The 25,545-nt window shown below is 40.5% G+C and overlaps 1 pseudogene; it reads left to right on the top strand.

Annotated features, from left to right (window-relative positions):
* The first annotated feature begins 423 nt into the window (after positions 1-423).
* Positions 424-25,372, top strand: LOC131679635 (chitinase-3-like protein 1; annotated as a pseudogene).
* The last annotated feature ends 173 nt before the right edge of the window (positions 25,373-25,545 follow it).

Below are 25,545 nucleotides of genomic sequence, written 5' to 3'. Positions count from 1 at the left end.
TTTTGTGAGAAAATCTTTCTTCAATCAAAAGTTAAGCGGAAACGGTAGCTTAAATCTTCCTTTGAACCATTCGAGAGCCCTATAGAAATTCTGAACTACAGCCCCACAGCGTTATGTGTACAATAGTTCTATTTCGATCACCTTACTAAAAGTGGTACATAGTCAAGATAATACAGAATACCTGATTGTTTTCCATTATTTCGTGTTGTAATGATCGGGATTATTCCGGCGTTTTTACAAGGTCGTTGTTTTGTCTATGTTGAATCGTCAACAAGCTTCCGTCCCCGACAGAACGGCAACCGTTGTTTGCAGGTGGTTGAACCTTTTTCAGCAACTAGTATAAAATAACTCAAACTCAAATTGATATCACTAGTAGCAATCTATTATTTTCGGTAAACGAGCTCAAGTGTAAGGCTGTCCAAAATGATTAAATTGGTTTTCACATTAACACTTTACATGGTACTGTTGAATAACGTTGCGCTCTCTAAAAGTAAGTTTAATATGCTATGGTTTCAATACACATTCGACAATCCAACTTTTTTTTTCAATGTCCCCAGAAAACGTTGTATGCTACGTGGGTACATGGGCTTACTACCGCCATGGAGATGGAAAGTTCACATGGGAAAACATCGATCCTAGCTTGTGTACTCATTTAGTCTACTAATTTTTCGGAATAAACAACGATGGAACGATAGCCTATAAAGACAGTTGGTTAGACATAGATCTAGAATATATCGAAAGGTTTAATAGCCTCAAGAAAGTAAATCCTGCATTGAAAACGTTGGCTACCATTGGTGGCTGGAGTTCGGGATCGGCCAATTTTTCAACAGTAGCCGATAGCGCCACGCTAAGAAGCATCTTTGCTAGAAAGGCAGTATCTTTTTGTAAGGAACATAATTTCGATGGAATCGACATCGACTGGGAATATCCGGCTCAACGGGATGGTAACCCATTTGTCGACAAAGCGAATTACGTTCTCCTGTTGAAAGATCTGTATACCGCATTACACAAAGCTGGGTTACTGTTAACTGTAGCAGTGGCAGCAACTAAGAGTTCTGCTACCATTTCGTACGATATTCCCAGAATGTCCGTCTACGTTGACTACATTAACTTAATGGAGTATGATTTCCACACTTTTCACGACGGTGTGACTGGTGAAAATGCGCCGTTGGACGCTGTTAGAGACAGTGTTCAGTATTGGCTCGCTCAAGGAGCTCCGGCATCAAAACTGAACCTGGGAATACCATGCTTTGGTAGAACATACACGTTGAGGAGTGCTTTTAAGAATGGTATTGGAGCACCAGTTTCCGGTCCTGGAGCTGCCGGTCCAATTACACAAGAAGCAGGACTTTTGGGCTATAATGAGGTAAACTTTCAAGAAAAAGATGCGATGTCGATATTCATCACTATATTATTTTTGTTACAGATTTGCGGGATGCAGATTGCTGGTGAATGGACGGTTGTTTGGGACAGGCAACAAGGGGTTCCGTATGCCTACAGCGGAAACCAATGGATTGGGTATGATAATGCTCAAAGTATTTTAGAGAAGGTGAGTTGGGTGATATTCTCATAGCTGGGATTCAATTACTAATGTTCATAATGTGTTCCAGTGCAATTTGATAAAAATGTACGGTTTAGCTGGAAGAATGGTCTGGTCCCTTGAAACAGACGATTTTCTTGGAAAGTGTGGTATTAAATTCGTGATAACCAACACTCTGAAGAATTGTCTGGCACAACAATTTTCAACAAGGGGTCCGTCAACGCATAGGGGGCCAAAGAACTAATTGCTGGGGGTTCGAGATGAAGAGTACCACCCAAGTAACAATTAAAATGCCTCGGGGATTTATCATTGTTTTATCCTGGTTTTATGAAGGAATCCTTGAAACCGGTGATTTTATTATGGTTCTATGCAGCTGGCATTTCATTTGTTCCTAAAGTTCACTATAAAACTATGTTATGACTTCCACGATAAAGGTTTAGGTTACAAGTTTATATAGTGGTTGTGAAACGGTTCTATATACTTTGTTAAAACTGGAATAAAACTAACATACAACAAGAAATTAAGTTATAGGACAGTTTTATCGTAGATTATTGCACGTATTCAGGTTTTGGAATGTCTATATTAAAACCTCTTTAAAATAATTACTCTTATGAAAGGCATGAGCTATACTAAGGAGTTCTAAAATTGTCATCAGAAGCTCGAATCTTTGTTTACTTGCATGTAATATAGTAACTGTAGTGCAAATAATTTACTTCGAAACTACCATTTGGAAATGGAATTCTCCCTCAATTTCTTTTGACCCAAAGCAGAAGACGAACCAAGAAAGGATTATTTCGTCTTAAGAATCAGTTTGTCTTCACATCTCGCCCTGAGCAGAAGCAAAAAATCGTCCCGCGCAAGTGAAACAGTCAATTCTACCTAAAAATCAATCGGTGCCTATCACACAAGCAGTCCATATAACAATAGTCTATACCTACTGTGCGATTTAGTGATGAGTGACGGTGCCCAGCAGAAAGCAACCCAGATTCGGCCGAACTGTGTTGCTGTTGATTTTTCGAAATGCCCCATAAGACCAGCCATTCGGGAAGTGGAACAGTTATTAAAAGTGCAGATGAAACTCAATCTGGCTGAAGTGAAAACCCTACAAATGCATCATATCAAACATTGCGTGCTGATTTCGTTCAACAACATTAACCAAGCTGAGTCATTCGCCTCGCGAAACAACATGCAGCACATCGCCGAATGCGGCAATGTTAAATATAGCATTCCCGTATACATCGAGAACGGCGCTGTAGAAGTTCGTGTCCATGATTTAGCTACGCGTACCGCTGACGGCGCGATTAAAAAATGCTTGCAAAAATTCGGAGAAGTAGACTCCGTTACACATGATACATGGAGGAATTTTTTCCCGGGAATCCCTAACGGTGTTCGTGTGATGAGAATGCGTGTGACCAAGCCAATTTCCTCTTACTTAAGCTTCACAGTGTTAGGAAAGGACGATGCTCTCATTCAACAGACATTACTAGTCACGTACCCAGGGCAAATTCCTACGTGCCAGTTCTGCACGAAGAAGCTGCACCTCGGAGAACCTTGCGTAGAAACTGTTAAGGAAAACTGAAATCCAACTGAAATCAGCACACAACCATCTTACGCTAAACCACTAACAGCTGCAAAACCAACATCTATGGATCAAGCACCAGCAACCAGTAACAACAACAACGAAACGAATGCCGATAACGAACATACTAAAACGACCATTAAGAGTAAAACACAAACTGGAACATCTGACCGCGAGCAGCAGGAAAGTAGTACGGATGAGGACATGGACATGAACGACAACGCGAAAGAAGACAAACGGATCGAACCTCAAATTGCAGTGGACAACACTGGCAATATTTCGCCCCCTAGAAAAAGGATCTCAACACGCAGCAGAAAGCTGTGTCTGAACGAGACAAAAAACTTGACTTAGTTGTTTTTTTTATTCATTATAAAAAACGAACAATCGGCCTCGTCGAGCTACCGCATTTGGGCCTAAATAAATTTATTAATTATAAAAAAAAACATATCGAAAATGAACATTCTTTGCAAGAACGTGCGGCGAGACTCCAGCGTTGGCAAATCTAGCAACATGCATCTATTATTATACGGCGGAAGACGGATAGGGTCGTTCCAAGGCAATTTTCTGAGAGCAAATCGTACAAAACTTCTCTGAACGCGCTCCAGTCGGCTACTTTGAACGACGTTGTCTGGCGCCCATACTTGTGCAGCATACTCCAAAGTGCTCCGGACCAGTACGCAGTATAAAGATTTCAGTGCGTAGAAATCCACAAAATCGACAGCGTTCCGTTTTAGAAAACCCAATGTTGCAAAAGCCTTCGCCGTTGTTGCAGTGATGTGGTCGGCGAAACGAAGTTTTCTGTCGAATAACACTCCCAGGTCACGGATAGAATCCACCCGCTCGATGACACGATGCTTGAAGAGTATATTTGCAACGCCTTATATTTGCCGAGCGTCCGAAACTTATCATCTTACATTTATCAATGTTGATCTGCATACCGTTCAGCAAACACCATTCCTCTATATTGGCTATATCATCTTGGAGCACAGCAGAATCGAGTGCTGAGGCAATTGAACGAAAGATTTTCGGATCATCAGCATAGAGCAGTTTTTCAGAGTTGATGCGGGTGCAGAGGTCGTTGAAGAATAAGAGAAAGATCAGTGGCCCTAGGTGACTACCTTGAGGCACACCGGTTGGCGTTACGAATACGCTTGAGCATGTAGTGCCAATTCTAATGAAGGCAGATCATTGTGAGAGGTAAGAATGCAGCCATCTAGTAACCCACTCGGGAAAAACTAGTCGCTCCAGCTTCAAAACAGCAATGTTGTGGGGCACCTTGTCGAATGCTTTTGCGAAATCAAAATATATAGCGTCCACTTGTTGACGCTTCTCTACTGTAACGGACTTACTTTCTAGCATCACAAATTATTCCCACAAAACGCCTTAAACGTACTTACTGTTAACACTAGGTCCATGACAAAAAAAAAATAATAATAGCAATAGCAATAATAATAATTCCAATATTAATAATAATAATAATATTAATGATAATATTAACATCAACAATAATAGTAATACCTATAATAATAATAATATTAACGATAATGTAAAGAATAATATTAACAACAATAATAATATGAACAACAACTATAAATTACTTAACGACAATGGACAAAAGACGAAAGGTAGAGAGACTGATCACCTCACTATCTATACGACTGAAAACCCGACCGAAACAAGAAACTTACCTAAACTAAGAATAACGGTAGAAAATAACTATTTAATATTCAATATATACAAAGACGCGCAAATGAAAAAAATGATAAACAGAATCACAACATATATAAGTGGAAGAAGAACTCTAGGGTTCACACTTTCAGCATTGGAAAAAGAAATGAATAAGATGCAAATAAAGAAAATCGCTATAGCAAACAACGAAACAATATTTAAAGAGGTACCCATAGAAACATTTAAAGCGCTAGCGAAACAAACAATTAAAAATATACAGATAATAATGTATCAACCACCCAAGTTCATTAGTGATCCTGGCGAGATACAGTACATATTAAAAAAACCACCATAAAACCCCTACAGGAGGACACATAGGACAGCATCGACAGTACCTGAAAATAAGAGAATATTACAATTGGAAGGACATGAAAGGATCTATTTCTCGATTCATAATGGCCTGTGAATCGTGCAAAAAGAACAAAATAATAAAACATACCAAAGAAAAACAAATAATAACCAATACACCATCAAAACCATTCGAAATAATATCCATAGATACAATAGGTCCATTACCAAAAACAATCAACAATAATCGTTACGCAATAACGATACAATGTGAATTAACTAAATACATCGTAGTAATACCCACACCAACCAAAGAAGCAAACACAATAGCAAAAACCTGTTTTAATCCACCTAGCGGTGCAATTGTGCCTTTCTCATTTCTCTAAACTATAGCACGGAGGCTTTTTATGTTCAACATAGTTGTGCAAATGTCCATTACATTCTTAGTACACTTTGCATTTATACACAATAGCTTGCCAGCCACGAACTTGATGAGCTACGTGTCGACGGTGAAACACATGAAACAAAAAATATCGTACTTCATTAGCCTAATCAGTATTAGATCAATGTTATCTGCTTGCTAACTCATTTTGTCATGCGGGGGTGGGTATGTGAGGTGGGCGAAAGTTCCATGAACGAACGACTCCCCAGCTTAAATTGGTTTGCTTTGTGATATAGTGATGGTAAAGAGCGAGGGTGCACTAAGGCATATAAGTGCCTTATCTGCACCGCTAAGAAGCAAGCCCATAAACATGCTATGGGCGGACCTTCGTGTCCCTTCGGCGAGTTAAATAAGAAGAAGCCGTGAGAGTCACACAGCTAAATCTTAACCATTGTGCAGCAGCCCAACAGCTGCTGTGGCAGTCGGTCTCGGAGTCGAGGACAGATGTCGCCCTCTTATCAGACCCGTACAGCATCCCTGCCGGCAACGGCAATTGGGTGTCGGACGGGTCTGGAATGGTGGCAATCTGTACAACGGGAAGGTTCCCGGTTCAAGAGGTAATACACCCCTCCGCCGAGGGTGTGGCGATTGCCAAGATCAATGGTGTGTTCTATTGCAGCTGCTACGCCCCACCAAGGTGGCCAATAGAACAGTTCTACCAGATGATCGACAGGCTCTCGTCGGACCTCGTGGGCCGGAAACCGGTAGTAATAGCGGGAGACTTCAACGCTTGGGCAGTGGAGTGGGGCAGCCGCTGTACAAATAGCAGGGGTCAAGCGCTAATGGAAGCGTTTGCGAAACTCGATACTGTGCTAGCTAATGATGGCTCCGCTAGTACATTCCGTAGAAACGGAGTGGAGGCGTGGATTGATTTGACCTTTGCCAGCCCGAGTCTGGCTCCAGGCATGGAATGGAGGGTAGACGAAGGCTACACCCATAGTGATCATTTAGCAATCCGCTTTAAGATCAACTATGGTGTGCAGCATCCGAGGGCGGGAGATCCCTGTCAGGTACGCGGGTGGAAGTCCAATCACGTCGACAGCGAAGCTTTCACCGCGGCCCTGGGACTGGAGGCCAACACCGACAGTCTAAGCGGGGATGCGCTGGTAGCTGTTCTATCACGCGCGTGCGACGCCACTATGCCGAGAAAAACACTGCCAAGAAACGGTAGATGCCCGGTATACTGGTGGAGTGCCGAGATTGCAGCTCTACGGTCAGCCTGTCTCAGAGCTAGACGTAGGATGCAAAGAGCTCGCACCGAGGATGCAAGAGAGAACCGCCGTGAAGTGTTTCGAGCTGCGAAATTAGCCCTTAACAAGGCTATTAAAAGCAGCAAGAGAGCGTGTTTCGAGAACATGTGTGAGAGTGCCAACGCGAATCCGTGGGGTGACGCCTACCGGATTGTGATGGCCAAGACCAAAGGGGGCTCCTCACCCCCAGAACGGTCTCCGGACCGGTTGGCAACGATTATCCAAGTACTCTTCCCGTCTCGAGCCACAAGCCCATGGCCACCTGCACTACGAGACAGTGCGGGCACGGTCGAAATGGTGGCTCCAGTGACGAATGAAGAACTACTCGCAGTGGCTAAATCCCTAGCAATGAACAAAGCTCCAGGGCCGGATGGAGTTCCAAACAACGCTCTCAAGGCAGCGATCATAGCGAACCCGAACATGTTCAGGCTAGCTATGCAGAGATGCCTTGACGAGTGCCGTTTCCCCGATAGATGGAAAAGGCAGAAACTGGTGCTGTTGCCGAAGCCCGGGAAGCCGCCAGGCGACCCATCGGCGTACAGACCAATCTGTCTGATAGACACGACTGGCAAACTGCTTGAGAGGATCATCCTCAACAGGCTCACCCCGTACGCGGAAGGTACGGACGGTCTGTCAAGCAACCAGTTTGGCTTTCGGAAGGGTAAGTCCACAGTGGACGCTCTCAACTCAGTGATAAATACTGCCGAGATAGCGATCCAACGAAAAAGGCGAGGTATTCGATACTGTGCGTTAGTGACACTTGACGTGAAGAACGCATTTAACAGCGCAAGCTGGGATGCCATCGCGCTCTCGTTACACCGGCTTAGCCTACCGGTGGGTCTATACCGGATCCTGGAAAGCTACTTCCAAAACCGCGTACTGATATACGAAACCGATGCCGGTCAGAAAAGGGTTCCGATTACCGCCGGAGTCCCGCAGGGCTCGATCCTAGGCCCGGTGCTATGGAACCTCATGTATGACGGGGTTCTGAGACTGAAGTTCCCTCCTGGGGTCAAGATCGTCGGCTTTGCTGACGACGTAATTCCTGAGGTAGAACTAACCGCAGAACACGCGATTAGCACGGTGGAGGAATGGATGAGCGCGAGAGGCCTGGAGCTCGCTCATCATAAGACGGAGGTAGTTATCGTCAACAACCGCAAGTCGGCACAACATGCAGTTATCCATGTGGGAGAAGTCGCGATCACTTCACAGCGAAGTCTGAAGTCTCTCGGAGTCATTATAGACGACAAGCTGACCTTCGGCAGCCATGTCGACTATACGTGCAAGCGAGCGTCGACTGCTGTTGCGGCACTATCGAGAATGATGTCCAACAGCTCAAAGGTGTGCGCCAGTAGACGTAGGTTACTGGCAGGCGTTGCCGTATCTATCCTCAGGTACGGCGGCCCGTCATGGTCAAGAGCACTGAGGGTAACCAGTTACCTACAGAAACTGGAGAGCACCTACCGCGTGATGTGCCTCAGAGTGATATCTGCCTACCGCACGGTATCACACGATGCATCCTGCGTGATAGCGAGCATGATGCCAGTCGGGCTGGTCATTCGGGAAGATGAGGAGTGCTTTGAGCTACGTGGAAATAGGGGAGCCCGCGAGCGCACCAGGGTGACCTCGGTCGCCAGATGGCAGCGTGAGTGGGACAACTCCTCGAAAGGTAGGTGGACCCACCGGCTGATACCTAGCATATCGAGCTGGGTGGGAAGACCCCATGGGGAAGTTCACTTCCACCTGACACAATTCCTGTCAAGCCATGGCTGTTTCCGACAGTACCTCCACAGGTTCGGGCACGCGAAAGTCCCAGCCTGCCCGGACTGCCCAGGTGTAGACGAAATTGCCGAACACATACTGTTCGTATGTCCTCGGTTCGACGTCGAAAGAAGAGCAATGCTTGACGTCTGTGGCTGGGACACAACCCCGGATACCCTTATTCAGCGGATGTGTCAAACGGTGGAGAAGTGGAACGCAGTCTCGGCTGCTACCATCCAGATTGCCAGTAGGCTACAGGTAATCTGGCGAACCGAGCAACAGACGGCGGGCACGGCTAACTAGTGATTGGTTAGCTGGAGCGAAAAAGGCCAAGCGCAAAATAAGAGAGTGAATGGTCTGTTCATGCCGAGGTAGGTTGGCGCAGCGAATGGCAACCGCGTAAGGGGTAAACCCAGCCACCCCGAAGCAAGACAGAAGAGTGAGTGTATAGGCGTATAAGTGGACTGCCTCATGCCAAGACGGGAGGGTCGTAGCGTAGTATGTTGGAACTAAGCTATCGATGCCTCATGGCGTGGCAGAGGAGTGAAAGGGTGAGCATCCAAGTCAGTCTCACATTGCATGTTAAGGGTGAGCATAAAAGTCAGCCTCACAGGTTGGTAGAGGCTAGCACAAAAGTCAGCCTAGCAAGGAATGAGTAAGGTGAGCACACAAGTCAGCCTCGCATGGAACGTAAAAGGTGAGCACAAAAGTCAGCCTCATGTGGGAGTGTTTGAGAGTGAATCAAAGTGTGATTGAGAGAGCACCCAAGTAAGCCTCATACAGGATGTATGAACGCGTGAGTGAGAGTGAATGAGTACATTCAGTACAGCCATCCCCCCAGAAGTAATACCGAGAGGTAGTTCCTGGGAGGAATGATGGCGGAGCCCAATGGAGTTTAGTCGGTATTAATGGCTGGTCACCATTCGAGTCCGACACGCCCCCAGTGCACCCCGTGTGGTAGATTGGACCCTACCGTTAGCACGTGTACTGGGCTAGGACATAAAGGTCTTCTCCATTGTAAAAAAAAAAAAAAAGAAAAAAAACCCATCAACTACGCCCCTGTTAAAATCCAGAAACCTTTTGAGAGTCAAAAAAAAATTTGGTCCTCCGGGCCGGGATTAGGTTGACGTTTTTCAGAGTGATTACATAACCTTTCTATATGAGAAAGGCAAAAATGTGCCAAAATCCAAAAAAGTGAATAGTCGTCAAATTTTTTTTCGAGTTTGCATCAAAGCTCGATGTTTCATGCACCTTGAAGACATTTAGCATCAAAAATAAAAATTCTATTTTTAATTTTTCCTATAGATTAGATGAGAAATTTCTGTGTGGCCGCACTCTTAAACCCGTAATTCCGGAACCAGAATTCCGATCGATCCAAAATTCAATAGCAGCCGATGGGAAGGTTGCACCTTTCATTTGAGACTAAGTTTGGGCAAATCGGTCCAGCCATCTCTGAGAAAAATGAGTGACATTATTTGACACATACGCACATACATACACACACACATACATACACACATACAGACTTTTTCCGATCTCGACGAACTGAGTCGAATGGGATATGACACTCGGCCCTCCGGGCCGGGATTAGGTTGACGTTTTTCAGAGTGATTGCATAACCTTTCTATATGAGAAAGGCAAAAATCTAGTAGAGAAATTCATATTAATATACGGAAAATTTCTGGAACTCAAATCAGATCAAGGAACCGAATATAAAAACGAAGTACTTGAACAGATTTGTAAATACCTACAAATAAAACAAACATTTGCTACAGCATACCACCCTCAAACAATCGGATCATTGGAGAGAAATCATAGATGTTTAAACGAATATCTACGATCATTCGTAAATGAACACCATTCCGATTGGGACGAATGGATACCATATTACGCATTTACTTATAACACTACCCCACACTCAGAACATAAATTCACTCCACATGAACTAATTTTTGGCAACAAAGCAAAATTACCATAAGAAAATTACCCAACAACAATAACACCAATGTACAATTTAGACTTATATAGCACAGAACTAAAATACAAGTTAGAAAAATCAAACGCAATAGCGAAACAAAGATTAGAAAAGGATAAACATTCAAGAAAAGAATTTATACACATACCAACAAACCCATTAATAATCAACATAGGAGATATAGTATATTTAAAAAACGAAAATAGAAAAAAATTAGACCGATTCTATATATACCATTATAAAAATACTAGATACAAATTGTGAAATAGAAAACAAAATAACTAAACAAAGAAACATTGTACACAAAAACAGACTTATTAAAGGAGAATAAAAAAGCAAAGCAATTTTATTTAGACTACTCTAGCAACAAAGCACAATACTAACTAATATTTGTAATATCCATTAGAATTGTAAGGGAGTCAGTTCTTTCACATGAATAATTTCACTTCGCTACATTATTCAACCAAAAGGGGGATGATGTAACGGACTTACTTTCTAGCATCACAAATTATTCCCACAAAACCAATCCCTACATGCACCAATGTGAATCCTTCTCAGGTCACAGGTCATAAAAACCAAATTTAACATATCCTTTAGTCAGGCCACTTGAAACGAGGCCACACCATATTTTCCCACAGATCGTAAATTACTTGAACGATCGTTTTCAAATCCAACTTGCATAACCAGATGGGCGCATTCCAGTTAAACCATTCTGGGTCGCACCACTTGTTATAGCAACATTCTCACTAGGTCATTATTATGCTGAGGCGACAAATAAACAGCCTTGCGTAACCAAACAAGCACGATAGCAACCGATGCACCCATACTTATTCATTGATTTGTTTTCCCTTTTTTACGCTTCCCGTACATAATTATGTACTTTGAAATTGTAACTGACTCCCATTTTGATGTACATAGAATAGTTTAAGTCAGGTTAGCTAGGTTAGCTCGTAAGATTTTAAAATGGAATAAATCACATTATGTTAAACAGCCAACAAGGGTACAGGCTAAAAGTTTAAAATATCACGTATCCAAAAGTACAGCTGGAACTACAAAGCTCGTGTACGTCATCAAGTTCGAAGTAGCGGAGCGTTTTTTCATAAATCCGTGTTGTCGTTCGTCGATTATGTTGGAAGAAGCAGCGTACATCGCATTGTACACAAACTTTTCCAGAACTTTAGCTGAGCAGTTCAGCAGCGAGATTCCTCTGTAGTTTTCAACATTGTGCATATCTCCAGGCTTATGAATAGGAACTATAGCAGCTTCTTTCCATGCCATTGGGAAAATATTTTCCGAGATTGAACGCTGAAAAATAATACTTATTGGTGCAGAAAATGCTCTGGCACAATGCTTTATAAACACGGGAGGCAAGCAATCCGGACCAGGCCCTTTCAAAGGATCAACGCTGAACAGAGCGTTCGCTACATCAGAATTATTTACGTTAGGAAGAGGAAGGTTGATATTATGCGTTGGCAATGTTTCAAGGTACTGTTGCGATGGATATACAGGAGGGCTGGAAAAATACATCTCGGAAGTGATCTGCAAAAAGGTTCGTTGACTCGGTAACGGATTGTGAATTTTTGTCTCGAAGATAGACATTTTCTGGTACACCCACGGAACGTTTTCTGCTGTTTATAAATGTCCAGAATGTCGAAGGATTATTTCGAAGGCTGCGCTGAACTTGGTTCAGATATTAACCGAATGCACTGTTCCGGGCTGTTTCATATTGCAGTTCAGTTTGACGGAGAATAGTTTTGTTGTCGTCGGTCCTATGATGTAAATATTGCTTTCATTGTTTCCGGAGTACGTTGCGTAGTCGACCAAGCTTAGCGTTCCATCACGGAAATTTATATTCTGCTTTTCTGCTGACACGTTTTACATTTCTTATAAAAGAAATGTATAGAATTCGCTCAAACTTTCAAGATTTTTTCCGAGGCCCGGAGGGCCGAGTCTTATATACCAATCGACTCAGCTCGACGATTTGGGACAATGTCTGTGTGTGTGTGTGTGTGTGTGTGTGTCTGTGTGTGTGTGTGTATGTAACGGACAAATTCTCATTCGTGTTTCTCAGCAATGGCTGAACCGATCTTATCCAAACCAATTTTAAATGAAAGAACTAAAAAACAGTATGAACGCTATTAATTTGTTTTTGATTCTGATGTTTAGTTTCCAAGATATGAATGTTTTAATGCGTAAAAACGGCGTTTTTTGCAGTTTTTTTGAATTATCTGCCGAAATTGACAATATAGATTAACAATTTATATGTTTTTAGACAGCTTTAACGAATACCTTTCGAACAAGCTATAGATTGTTGAAATCTGACTATTATAAAAAGAGATATTTAACATTAAATGCAGACGAAAGATTTTTATCATTTCCCATTGCCAGAAATATGACCAAAAACATGTAATCTATTATTAACGCCAAAACGGCTTATTTTAGGTCAATAGTATCTTCGGAGAATTTAATGGAGGTAATATGCCCTTTCTTTTGATATAGTGCTTTTGCTGATTAATCTCCCTATGAGTGAGATATTTTCATAAATTTTCTTGGAAGTGATTATATCGAAATGATGCCTTCAGCAAATTTGTAGCTCTTACTTTTACAAATAACTTTACTGAAGACTTCAAATATCTATTTTGAATACTTTAAAAGTTATGGCTTGTTGTTTGTTGATTACTCTTTGTCACCTATTTATTGTTCAATATAGTAATAATCCATTGAAATAACCCAAACATTATTACGATAAAACGAATTTTGTATTTCATTTTTCTATCTACAACCGCTAGAAATAATCACCGAACACTTCCAAGTTGTCTGGAAGGAACTTGATAACTTATCAGTGCAAAAATGTTCATTTGTACGAACCTTCTGACTGCAATTTTTCTAACTTATAACCATCGGATCGATCTGAAACATATCGGAACATGCAAAGCGAAATAAATAATTCCAAGCAACGGCGTAGCCAAGAGAAGGTTTTGGGGTTTAACACCATACAACCACCCCCCCCCCCCCCCACCACAACCAAAAAAAATAATGGATTGAAGTTGAAAATTTATTGATGCAGACTGATTTAATTCAATATTACAATAACAATTATCTGATCCGTAGATTGATAACCTGTTGTTGTAAACATCATGAGGACTTTTGGTAAATTGTCGGAATGGGGTCCTGATACGTAACTGATCTATTGGTCTTGATTTCACAGTTGTTTAATAGCATCAATATCAAATTCCTGCCTGAAAACATTCCAATAGAAAATTCCAGAGATCTGTAATCAATCATAATCCTCAGATTTCTTTTCAAATTGAGCTCGCTTTTGTAGAGATGTACTGTAATAAAGGTCTTTATTTAATAGGAAGCGAAGTTAAAATTGATTTAAAAACGTGTTTAATCCACCTAACAGTGTGATGAGACATTTCTTATAACTCTTATCACTCTCTTCGGATATTATATCGTTTGAGAACATTTAGAACTTGATGCTTCGCGATGTTTTTGATAACACATACTACATGGGATAGTGGCAGGACTCAGAGAATCGCTCAAATCAGCATAGGACAACATCAGTGCTAGAAATCTCAAACAAAATCAATGGGAAAGCGAAAAAATGGCCCATAAAATAGACATACCAACGAATTATTGCTAACACTCTGTTAATAAAATATCTATATTGTGGTGGGAAAACTGAATTTTCCTAAAGGGGTTATATATTGTACTGAAACAAAAAAAACGTTTTTTTTAATCGATTTGAAGTTTATATTTTACTCAAATTTCCAACGCGACTGAGAACTAAGAAATCAACGCTTTTTCTTGAAAAGGGCGATACTAGCAGTGATACCATTCAAAGAAAATCAACAGTGAATATTTCCAGACTTGGTTTTATTTCCTATTTAAGAACTATTGTGTTTTTTGACATCCTAGCTTGCATGATTCAGTGATCGAAACCCAAAACTTCATAAAGTATTTGAAATTATTAAATTAAAATTTGTTTTTGCTATTGAAATTGACAAAATGATAGTATCGCCCCTTTGGCGATTGTTTACTTTTTCGGTCCCATCTATCAGCATTGAAGTATCGCCCTTACGTTTTTTACATTTCTTATAAAAGAAATGTATAGAATTCGCTCAAACTTTCAAGATTTTCTCCGAGGCCCGGAGGGCCGAGTCTTATATACCAATCGACTCAGCTCGACGATTTGGGACAATGTCTGTGTGTGTGTGTGTCTGTGTGTGTGTGTGTGTATGTAACGGACAAATTCTCATTCGTGTTTCTCAGCAATGGCTGAACCGATCTTATCCAAACCAATTTTAAATGAAAGAACTAAAAAACAGTATGAGCGCTATTAATTTGTTTTTGATTCTGATGTTTAGTTTTTAAGATATGAATGTTTGAATGCGTAAAAATGGCGTTTTTTGCAGTTTTTTTAAATTATCTGCCGGAATTGACAATACAGATTACCAATTTATATGTTTTTAGACAGCTTTAACGAATACCTTTCGAACAAGCTATAGATTGTTGAAATCGGACTATTATCAAAAGAGATATTTAACATTAAATGCGGACGAAAGATTTTTATCATTTCCCATTGCCAGAAATATGACCAAAAACATGTAATCTATTATTAACGCCAAAACGGCTTATTTTAGGTCAATTGTATCTTCGGAGAATTTAATGGAGGTAATATGCCCTTTATTTTGGTATTGTGCTTTTGCTAATTAATCCCCCTATGAGTGAGATATCTTCACAAATTTTCTTGGAAGTGATTATATCGAAATGATGCCTTCAGCAAATTTGTAGCTCTTACTTTTGCGAATAACTTTACTAAAGACTTCAAATATCTATTTTGAATACTTTAAAAGTTATGGCTTGTTGTTTGTGGATTACTCTTCGTCGCCTATTTATTGTTCAATATAGTAATAATCCATTGAAATAAGCCAAACATTATTTCGATAAATCGAATTTTGTATTTCATTTTTCTATCTACAACCGCTAGAAATAATCACCGGACATTTCCAAGTTGTCTGGAAGGAACTTGATAACTTATCAGTGCAAAAATGTTCATTTGTGCGAACCTTCTGACTGAAATTTTTCTAACTTATGACCATCGGATCGATCTGAAACCTTTCGGAAAATGAAAAGCGAAATAAATAACTCCAAGCAACGGCGTAGCCAAGAGAAGGATTTGGGGTTTAACACCATACAGCCCCCCCCCCACCACACCAAAAAAAAATATTGGATTGGAGTTGAAAATTTATTGATGCTGACTGATTTAATTCAATATTACAATAACAATTATCTGATCCGTAGATTGATAACCTGTTGTTGTAAACATCATGAGGACTTTTGATAAATTGTCGGAATGGGGTCCTGATACGTAACTGATCTATTGGTCTTGATTTCACAGTTGTTTAATAGCATCAATATCAAATTCCTGCCTGAAAACATTCCAATAGAAAATTCCAGAGATCTGTAATCAATCATAATCCTCAGATTTATTTTCAAATTTTCAGCTTTTTTCCTACACAATATTACGAAAGCTTATTAAACAATTTTTCCTAATAAGTTTGTGAAAATTATAAACTATTTGAAATTTTTTAATAGTTTTATTTTTTATTCAACCGTGATTTTTTAATAAATAGTGACCATCGCTTCACAACGTAGTCTATTTTTCATGGCTTGCGGTGAGCACGATCTCTCGAATTGCTGAACTGAAAATTATGGAATAGAAATTAATTTTTAGTATTCTTTACAGACCCGCTGGTGCCCTAAGACGATTTCGCTAGATTTTTAGAGCACTGTGCACTAGACTGCCCAGAAAAATGATGAATTTTTGAAAACTCAATCGGCCCACCCCTGAGTCGATTCCTAGTCCCACCAGGAGTACTTGTACCAAATTTGAAGCAAATCGGACAAGTCTAACTACCGGACCAACGTGCCTGAAGTTTATATTGGATTTTTCAACAATTTACATGAAGAAAACTCACTAGCTCGTATTTTCGCCGCTAGGGGGCACTGTATACATCGTATTATCACTGTAAGTGAAAATATGAAAGGTATTTTAATTATCTACAACTTAGTCGAAGACTGCTAGTAAATCCGGCTATGTTAAAAGAAGTTATTAAACTTTTAACGAAGTGATGTCTGAGTCAGTTTTGCATGGGGCCTAGCAGTGCATGGTTGTGTATCAGTGCTCGAGTCCCGCGAACTATATATTTTTGTGAAACAATGGTTAGATTTAGCCGAATAGTATGTTTACAAGAATTATAGTAAATAATACGAGTTATGTTTTGGTTAGAAAATTTTAGTTCCACCTGTGACCGCATAGAGGGCGCCACTACTAACTTTTCATAGAAGAGAGATAGAGTATCAAGATGTTCAGAAGAAATACTGAAAAATGCCTGTTCTATAACTTTGTAGAAGACACCAAATTTCTATCTCTCTCCGTTGAAAAGTTAGTGTTGGCGCCCTCTATGCGGTAACAGGTGGAACTAAAATTTTCTAATCAAAGCATGACTCATATTATTTACTATAATTCTTGTAAACATACCATTGAGCTAAACCTAACGATTATTTCACAAAAATGTTTAGTTCGTGTGAATCGAGTACTGATACACAACCATGCACTGCTAGGCCCTATGGAAAACTGACTCAGACATCACTTCGTTAAAAGTTTAATAACTTCTTTTAACAAAGTCGGATTTACTTGCAGTCTTCGACTAAGTTGTAGACAATTCAATTATCCTTCTTATTTTCACTTACAGTGATAATACGATGCATACATTGCCACCTAGCGGCGAAAATGCGTGCTGGTGGGTTTTCTCCATGTAAATTATTGAAAATTCCCATACAAACTTCAGGCCCGTTGGTCCGGTAGTTAGACTTGTCCGATTTGCTTCAAATTTGGTGCAAGTACTCCTGGTGGGACTAGGAATCGACGCAGAGGTGGGCCGATAGGGGTCATTTTTTTCCTGTCACGCTACTGTGCACCCAGTGCATTAACGCAAGTGACGGAAGGTTATCGAAAAGTTTCGTGAAAATGAAAATTCCAGTAATGATGATGATTTTCCCAAACGGTTCGTTTTCGTGAGGTTTTTATTTGTTCTTTTGCATTAGGATTAGCGATAATAATACAAATCAAGAATACTACTGGGAAGTCACCTTTAGAAAAAGTCGACGTCGAAGTAAAATTTGAAACTATGCACGCATGTACTTCAGAGATAGCGTGATATCAGGAGCTGCGATTTCATTTCAACGCTTTTTTGTGAAAAGGGCGTTACTTACAAATGGCTTTTTTCATACATGCGAATGAGGGCTTTGAAACGCAACAAATTAACCTTAAAAGTTTTGATTCTACGATATTACTTTCTTAAACTACAGCAAACAAGTAGGGTGGGCGTAGCGTAGTTGGTAAATCGATTGCCTTGTACGCAGCGCACCTGGGTTCGAGTCCCGACCCCGCACATAGGGTTAGAAATTTCTCATAAGAGACTTTCCTAACCCGAAGAGGCGAAGGTTAAAACCTCTATAATCGAAATAAAAAAAAATACAGCAAACAATACAACGGGCGAAACTGTATTTTTGTTTGTTTATTTAAAGTTTCGCCCTCCATGCTCCATGCAAACAAACAGGGCGATACTTTTTTTGCTAGCAGTTTAGAGGCGAAACTGTTATTTTCGTATTTTTTTAGGATTATCAAGCTGATACCAGCTGTAAATAGTAACAATGATCTCTATTGAAAAAACACGGACGAAATCGGTTGTGTAGAACGGTAGTTATTGTAAAAAACGTAAGGGCGATACTTCAATGCTGATAGGTGGGACCGAAAAAGTAAACAATCGCCAAAGCGGCGATACTATCATTTTGTCAATTTCAATAGCAAAAACAAATTTTAATTTAATAATTTCATAATTTCAAATACTTTATGAAGTTTCGATCACTGAATCATGCAATCTAGGATGTAAAAAAACACAATAGTTCTTAAATAGGAAATAAAACCAAGTCTGAAAATATTCACTGTTGATTTTCTTTGAGTGGTATCACTGCTAGTATCGCCCTTTTCAAGAAAAAGCGTTGATTTCTTAGTTCTCAGTCGCGTTGGAAATTTGAGTAAAGTATAAACTTCAAATCGATTCAAAAAAAATTCGATTTTTTTGGCTCAGTACAATATATAACCCCTTTAGGAAAATTCAGTTTTCCCACCACAATTTAGATATTTTATTAACACAGCATTAACAATCATTCAATATTTTATGGGCCATTTTTTCGCTTTCCCATTGATTTGGTTTGAGATTTCTAGCACTGATGTTGTCCTATGCTGATTTGAGCGATTCTCTGAGTCCTGCCACTATCCCATGTAGTATGTGTTACCAAAAACATCGCGAAACATCAAGTTCTAAATGTTCTCAAACGATATAATATCCGAAGAGAGTGATAAGAGTTATAAGAAATGTCTCATCACACTGTTAGGTGGATTAAAAACGTTTTTTAGGAACATTACGGCGAAAAATCTCATATATGGCATCATAGAACGCCACAACTGCCTGATCTAAGTCATTTCCAACCAGCATCTCACGCCAATTGAGTGCACCAATGGCCATTGAGACTTCATCGAAGTTGCATCGAGTAAAGTCAAACTTGAAGTCGTCGTTAATTGTATCAAAAGCTTCACCGTCATCAGAACGCATATCAAATCTTAAAACGAAGGGTTTATGGTGAGGGTCAACCTTCAGTATAGATGTGGGAGGCTCAATCAGTTCGAACACGTCCGTGTCATTAACGAAAGCTAAATCGATGGTCCGTCCATTCACGTTGCTAACAGAGCAGATTTGATACAAGCCACCAGCGACCAAAGTTTCTGTGATGGCCGTCTCTTGTTCCGTGGTTGCATTTTCAGGAAGGTAGCACTTATAATCGTCATAAAAAATCCACCGAAGATTAGGAAGATTATAATCACCTATAAAAAGTACATTGTTGCGCCTATTACACTTGTCCAGGATGCTTTGGACTGCAAAAGAGTGAACGTTGTACAAGTCAGGATCACTGTTCGGCCTTAGATAAACGCAACAAATATATAACGATCGACCTGGCAGTGAAACGCGTACGACAAATTACTCCAAACATTCACATCCAGGCATTTTAGTATAGTCCCAGTTAGATGTTTCTTTATCGCTATGAGAACACCACCTCCGCGACGTATATGACTGGTAGAAGAATTGCGATCCCATCGATAGATTGCGTAGTTCGTTGTTAGCTCGGTGTTTAATATATCATCACGTAACCAGGTTTGGGTGAAAACGATAATGTCGTAGTCGCAGGAAGTGAGCGCAAGCAAGAAAGCCTGCGTTTTTGTTCTCATTCCACGAACGTTCTGGTAGTAGACGGACAGGAAATCAGGTTTTGTACGCAACAGCATGCTATGAACCAAGAGGTTTTCAGAAAGCGAACTGTCATGTAAAGCAAAATACTCGCCTGTGAAGCGAGTTCGGAAGACCCCCTCACGACCTCCGACCGCAGGACCGGGACGACTAAGCGGGTCGCTGGCTGGTAGCGCGACTGCGTCGGAGCGCTCGAGGGCTTCCGTAGTGCTGCATAACGGGCGTCCCGGTGATGGCAGCGACGTACAAAGTGCACCTTCATTTAGTTGGTTCAAATCGTTAGAGAGCACGACCGGGTCAGGAGGGTGAAATTCCAGTCGACTACTGTGCAGATAATCTTCGGTGACGGCGTCTAAACTGTTGTGTTCAGCAGCAGTCTGTAGTGCTAGTTCTGAGCGAGCAGAAGCGATTCGATCTAACTTTCCACTTAGACATTGAAGTCGTTTGCCAGGCAGGTTTGCAATGATGGTAGAATCAAACGAATTGTGTTTGTCGACAGACTGCAATTGAGATTTGTTTTGAGGGTATGCAGAATCTATAATTGCTTCGGAAGGACATATACCCTCCTTGGCTTTACCTGACACAAAAGGAGTCTGCGATTCGTCAGGTATGTTGATTGCCGAGGGAAATAATGTTAAAAGGGATTTTCCGGTATAGCGTTGAGCTACAGAGCACCAACAGATGAATTCCTCTCTGCAGAAATCCTGATAATTGGTCTTTGACTGGTTGAGTTAATCACAAATTCCCTAAAGTAAATGTTTTCTGGCCAGTTTTGTTTGGAGAGAGCCTTCTCCCTATAAGATTTACGAACTCCGATTTTATATGTTATAAGCTCAGAGATGTGACATCCTTTACTTAGGAACTAGACGAACTATCCTTGGTTGTATATCCTCGCCCAGGCATTCTTTCACTAGGGTCGAAACTTCATCATCCGTCGTGCTGGGGTCAAATACTGACATTTATGGACTTAAATGAGTTTTTGCAACGCTTGTTCGAGTGACAGTGCATTCATTCACAAATAGGCTTTGTGGTGTGTACCAATTAGTAGAATCAAAATAGGATAGGCTGAGTGGAAATGAATCAATGAATTGATCGAACGTAAATAATAAACTTTCGTTGTTCCATCGATCCGCGTAAATTTGTTGCTAAGAAAGTTTTCGTCTTTGCGCAACACTATCATGCAGGTTACGCACGCAACCGCCTATAAACAGGGATGCTACATTAAAATCTGTGTTACGGTCAAAAATATCTTTTTACGATCTATGATAACTGAAACAGGAAAAAATTCTGTGATAAATTCCTTAAAAATCTGTGAAAAATCCCAACATTTCCAAAAATCAGTGAAATTTTCATCAAAATTTAAAAAATCTGCCATCTGTGAAAAAGAATCTGTGATCAAAAAATGTGAAAAAAAAATTACAGAAAAACCGTGAATATAGTAACCCTGCTAACATATAAGATATACCTATATTCGCCTCAAAAATTGAACTCACAAAGCAAAATGAGTCAACGCTGATGATGATGGGTAGAGCGAAAGAGACAATTAGTACCACGACACTATGTAATGCATATTTGCAAATGAAGCTTGAATGTACAAGTGATTTTATGTACGAATAATTAGATTGCACAAATCGTGGGTTGCTGTACAATGATAAGTTGATTTTGGAAAAGTGTACTGGAAACGAGTACAACACAAAAGAAAGCATAGTGTATGAACGGACAAGCATAGTTGCGTGTTGGACGGAACTGGGTAGTGTATCTCCGCAGACTTCTAACTCAGCTACACTGGCTGTGAAAACACACAGCGCAGTGATCTGCTCCGCCTGCCGTTCAACAGGCAACTGAGCTTGTCCGGCCAAATCCGTTCTTTAAATAGTTGATGATGACGTCTTTCATAGAAGTGTAGCGTGCTAGATACACAAATCTGTCGTGCCGGACTTGGGAAGCGTGTGTAAATGCGCGATATTTTGACTAGGTTGTACATTATATAAATTTTTAATGCCATGATATCAAAAATCTTCGGGTTTATCTATTGGAATCAATTCTTAGAAGTATTTCGGGGCGATATGCGCAAAAAAATTGAAAATTATCATGAGATGGCTAAATTATATGCGTTTAAAATTGGACCAATTTTCGTTACATACCATTTTTGTAAAATTGCACAGTGTACCCCTATATCGAAAACAAAGACGTAGTCCTACGTCAAAAAAGTAATTGGATTGTTTCTTGGGTCCCTATATATGTGATATAAAAGTATTAGAAACGAATCCAATCTGTCCTATACGATCTGCTAAGTAGAGTGAATGAAAAAATTCAATCGAATAGATACTAAAAATCTGATCTCAATTAAACGCAATTAGTCTAAGGATTAAGATTGAAACGCATTATCGCCTGGGCCGAGCAAACAAAACATATCGGCTTTAAATGATTTATGTAAATGAAACAGCCTTTGGCTTTACCAGCCTTTGTCACACCTCAACACATCATCATCATCATCATCGGAAATGAAATGGAAAATTGTATCTCAATAACAGCATGTGATATTTGCATATCTTTGATGTCTGTAACGTATGCGCTGCACTTATTTAAACGTTCCTAACAGTTGCCTAATAGGCGGTGCTCGTAAGATGATATTGGTTAGCAATTCTGAGCAAGAGATCCGTAACTGTTCTTCGTATGAGTGTCCTATACAAAAATGGAGTGAAAAAAACAAAGCTTTAGAAGAATCATCTCAAAATAGTGGATATCCCCGATTTATTTACCTCACTACGTAATTATTAGCAATTCTGCAGCAATGTGGTAGAATTGAACCAACGAAAAACGAACAAAATTGCCACATTTTTGGAGTAATTTACAGGATCCCCAGAGCAAACGATTTCATCTCCTGAACTGGCAAACAAGTGAATTTAACACAAAACAAAGACATGCCTCACATAAAACCAATTCAACAGACGACGTACATGCAGGTGAAATCATTCATCCTTGTGGAAAGAGATTTAATAATGACAGGCATTGGCAGCTGCATCACTTGCACGATCGGTGCTAGGACACTGGCAGCCTGAGGCTAGCTGGTAGCAGGGCCGTCTGTAGATCGTTCGGGTCTGAGCTAGGGAGCCCCCGAAAATTAAGTTAATTGACCAGGTGACCACAAACTCGACCATCCGCGACACGAACGAAACTTTGCTGTTGTTGTCGGTTATGAATCTTCACGTTATACACTGGCAATCAGAGTCAATTTTGATTCAAGAATAATTTTTAAAAGAGTGTGACAAATATTGTCGCATTACTTTCCGAGAAATATTGTTCTAGATAATTTGTACAGCAATAAAATAAGAGTACAAGTTGCAAAGAATTAAACCTACTACGCGAAAAAATATGCACTAAAAAGTTATGGCATTTTTCATATAATAAAAAAAAGTGTAATTTTCCTATTGACTATGCCTCTGAATATCATATCAAATTAAAATACTTTAAACAAAACAGCTTCAGATATTCAAAAATTTTGTTTCGACAAAATCCAACTAAACAATCCCCCGTAGAAGTAAAAGACCAGTTTAAAGTACAAGGCCCCAGGCCCCAGGCCCCAGGCCCTAACCCAGTGAACCCCAGCATAAAGATGACACTGACTGGTTGGACTGCTGCTGTCTGTTTCCAAAGAATCTGACTCTATTGTTGTACAGGTTGGTATTATGAATATTCATGCGGTTCTTATCTGTCAAGGAAAAAGTGGTTACGAAGATACGTCCCCGGATGACGATTGCAGACACCTTTTGGGTGCTGCTTTCATTATTATTGTTATGTCCCTTTTTCAAGTGCTGAGACCTCGAAGAATGTGGCATGAACCGACCGGAGGAGAATTCAATTTAGTCGAGAATTAACTGCCCCATGCCACACCGGTTGCACGTTGTTGTTCAACTGGCAGAATGAATATTTCATGAAATTATCCAGTTGGGTAGAAACTTGGTAGAGGAGTACAATATGCGGTTCGATATTCTCTGGTACGGTCAATCAACTGATAACTATATTGAGGGCGGCTCTTGGAATAAAGTTTGGGTGTAAATTGTCGGAACGATATAGCTTATATGTTATATTACTCCGACTTTATTTCCGCATGTCCAAATCTGATTTTATTAGCTTCATACTAGAATGAAATAAAATGAGAATTTAAACGAAAGCATAACTCTTTAATGAGTGGTAGCCACCGGAGAGGTATAAACTACAGATGGACACTGGGACTTCATTAACGTTTAGTCTGTTGGGACATTTTCGTCTTGATGTGTCTTCCAATTGTTAATGTTGCTGCTACAGAAGAGTGCTACTAATGCGCCAACAGTTGGAAAGCTAGATTTTGAGGACTTGACTAAGGTGAATTAAAAGTACACACCTAACAGTTTTCCTGACATAACTTCTGGAAGTAAGACACAAAAAATCAACCTTATTACAAGTTAGTACCTTCATCACGCGCCTTTAAAGGGGGCGGTGTACCTCTCAACATCACTCCATAGCAACGCCCCTATTAAAATTTTAGAAAACCCATCTTAGTCCAAAAAAATGACCGAGATTAGCTGGTCAATTTTCAAAGTGATTGCATCAGCTTTCTTTATAAAGGGTCCCAGGTCAAATGGCATCACGCAGTAGAAAATTTCCAAGTGGATTGACCCTTTTCAAACTTTCAGACAATTAAATATAACCCATTAGTAAGCTTTTGACATATTTATTTCACAACTTCAACACCTTAACCGTACGCTCGCACTTTACGCTTAACTCATTAGGTTCTGTACAACATCTGGCAGCAACTTCTTCTGAACGAAACCCAACTTTTTCTTCATGTTTTCCTCAGTTTAGACCTCCTTGGGATGCTTCCATAGTGCCTGCTTCATAATTGCCCAGTATTTTTCGATGGGCCTTAGTTCCATCTCCTAATCTGGCTGCGTATTGCAAGGATTCATCGACAGGAGGAGAAGATCGAGCGTCGGTTTAACACACGTCGTCTGGAAGATGCTGCGGTAGGAAGATCCTTCGTCGAGGAACTGGAGAACCATGCTGCAGATATTCCGGAAGGTGGAAGCGTAGAAAATCAATGGACCGCCATCAAGAAAGCCTTCATCGCCACCGGCGAGAATAATCTGGGTGAGCTACGTACCCAGAGAAAACAGTGGATCACAGATGGCACCTGGAAGAAGATAGAGGTACGAAGGGACGCCAAAGCCGCGATTGGGCGAGCTAAAACACGAGGAGCCAAAGCCGCAGCCCGTCAGCGCTATTCGGCTCTACAGAAGGAAGTGGAACGCTCATGTAGACGGGACAAAAGAGCGTGGACAGACTCCCTAGCCGACGAAGGTGAGAAAGCCGCAAACACTGGCGACATCCGTCTCCTTTACGATATCTCACGCCGCCAGACAGAATTGACAGCTGCAATGACCACAAGGTGGTAGAGGTGTGAACATTTCCATATTAAATTTGCAAAAGGGCGAATAAGATTTGTAGACAAACTTTTATTTTGATAGTTTCTCTTAATTTACTAAGTTTCAAAGTTAATTTTTTTTGTTATTGACATGCTCATAAGTCATCAGTGTCCTGCCAATTATAACCGAGTATTTTAAGCAAC

Source organism: Topomyia yanbarensis, chromosome 2 (genome assembly GCF_030247195.1).
Source record: "Topomyia yanbarensis strain Yona2022 chromosome 2, ASM3024719v1, whole genome shotgun sequence".
NCBI classification, from domain to species: domain Eukaryota; kingdom Metazoa; phylum Arthropoda; class Insecta; order Diptera; family Culicidae; genus Topomyia; species Topomyia yanbarensis.
Note: the sequence above shows the minus strand (reverse complement) of the source record. Positions and strands in the feature narration are given on the sequence as shown.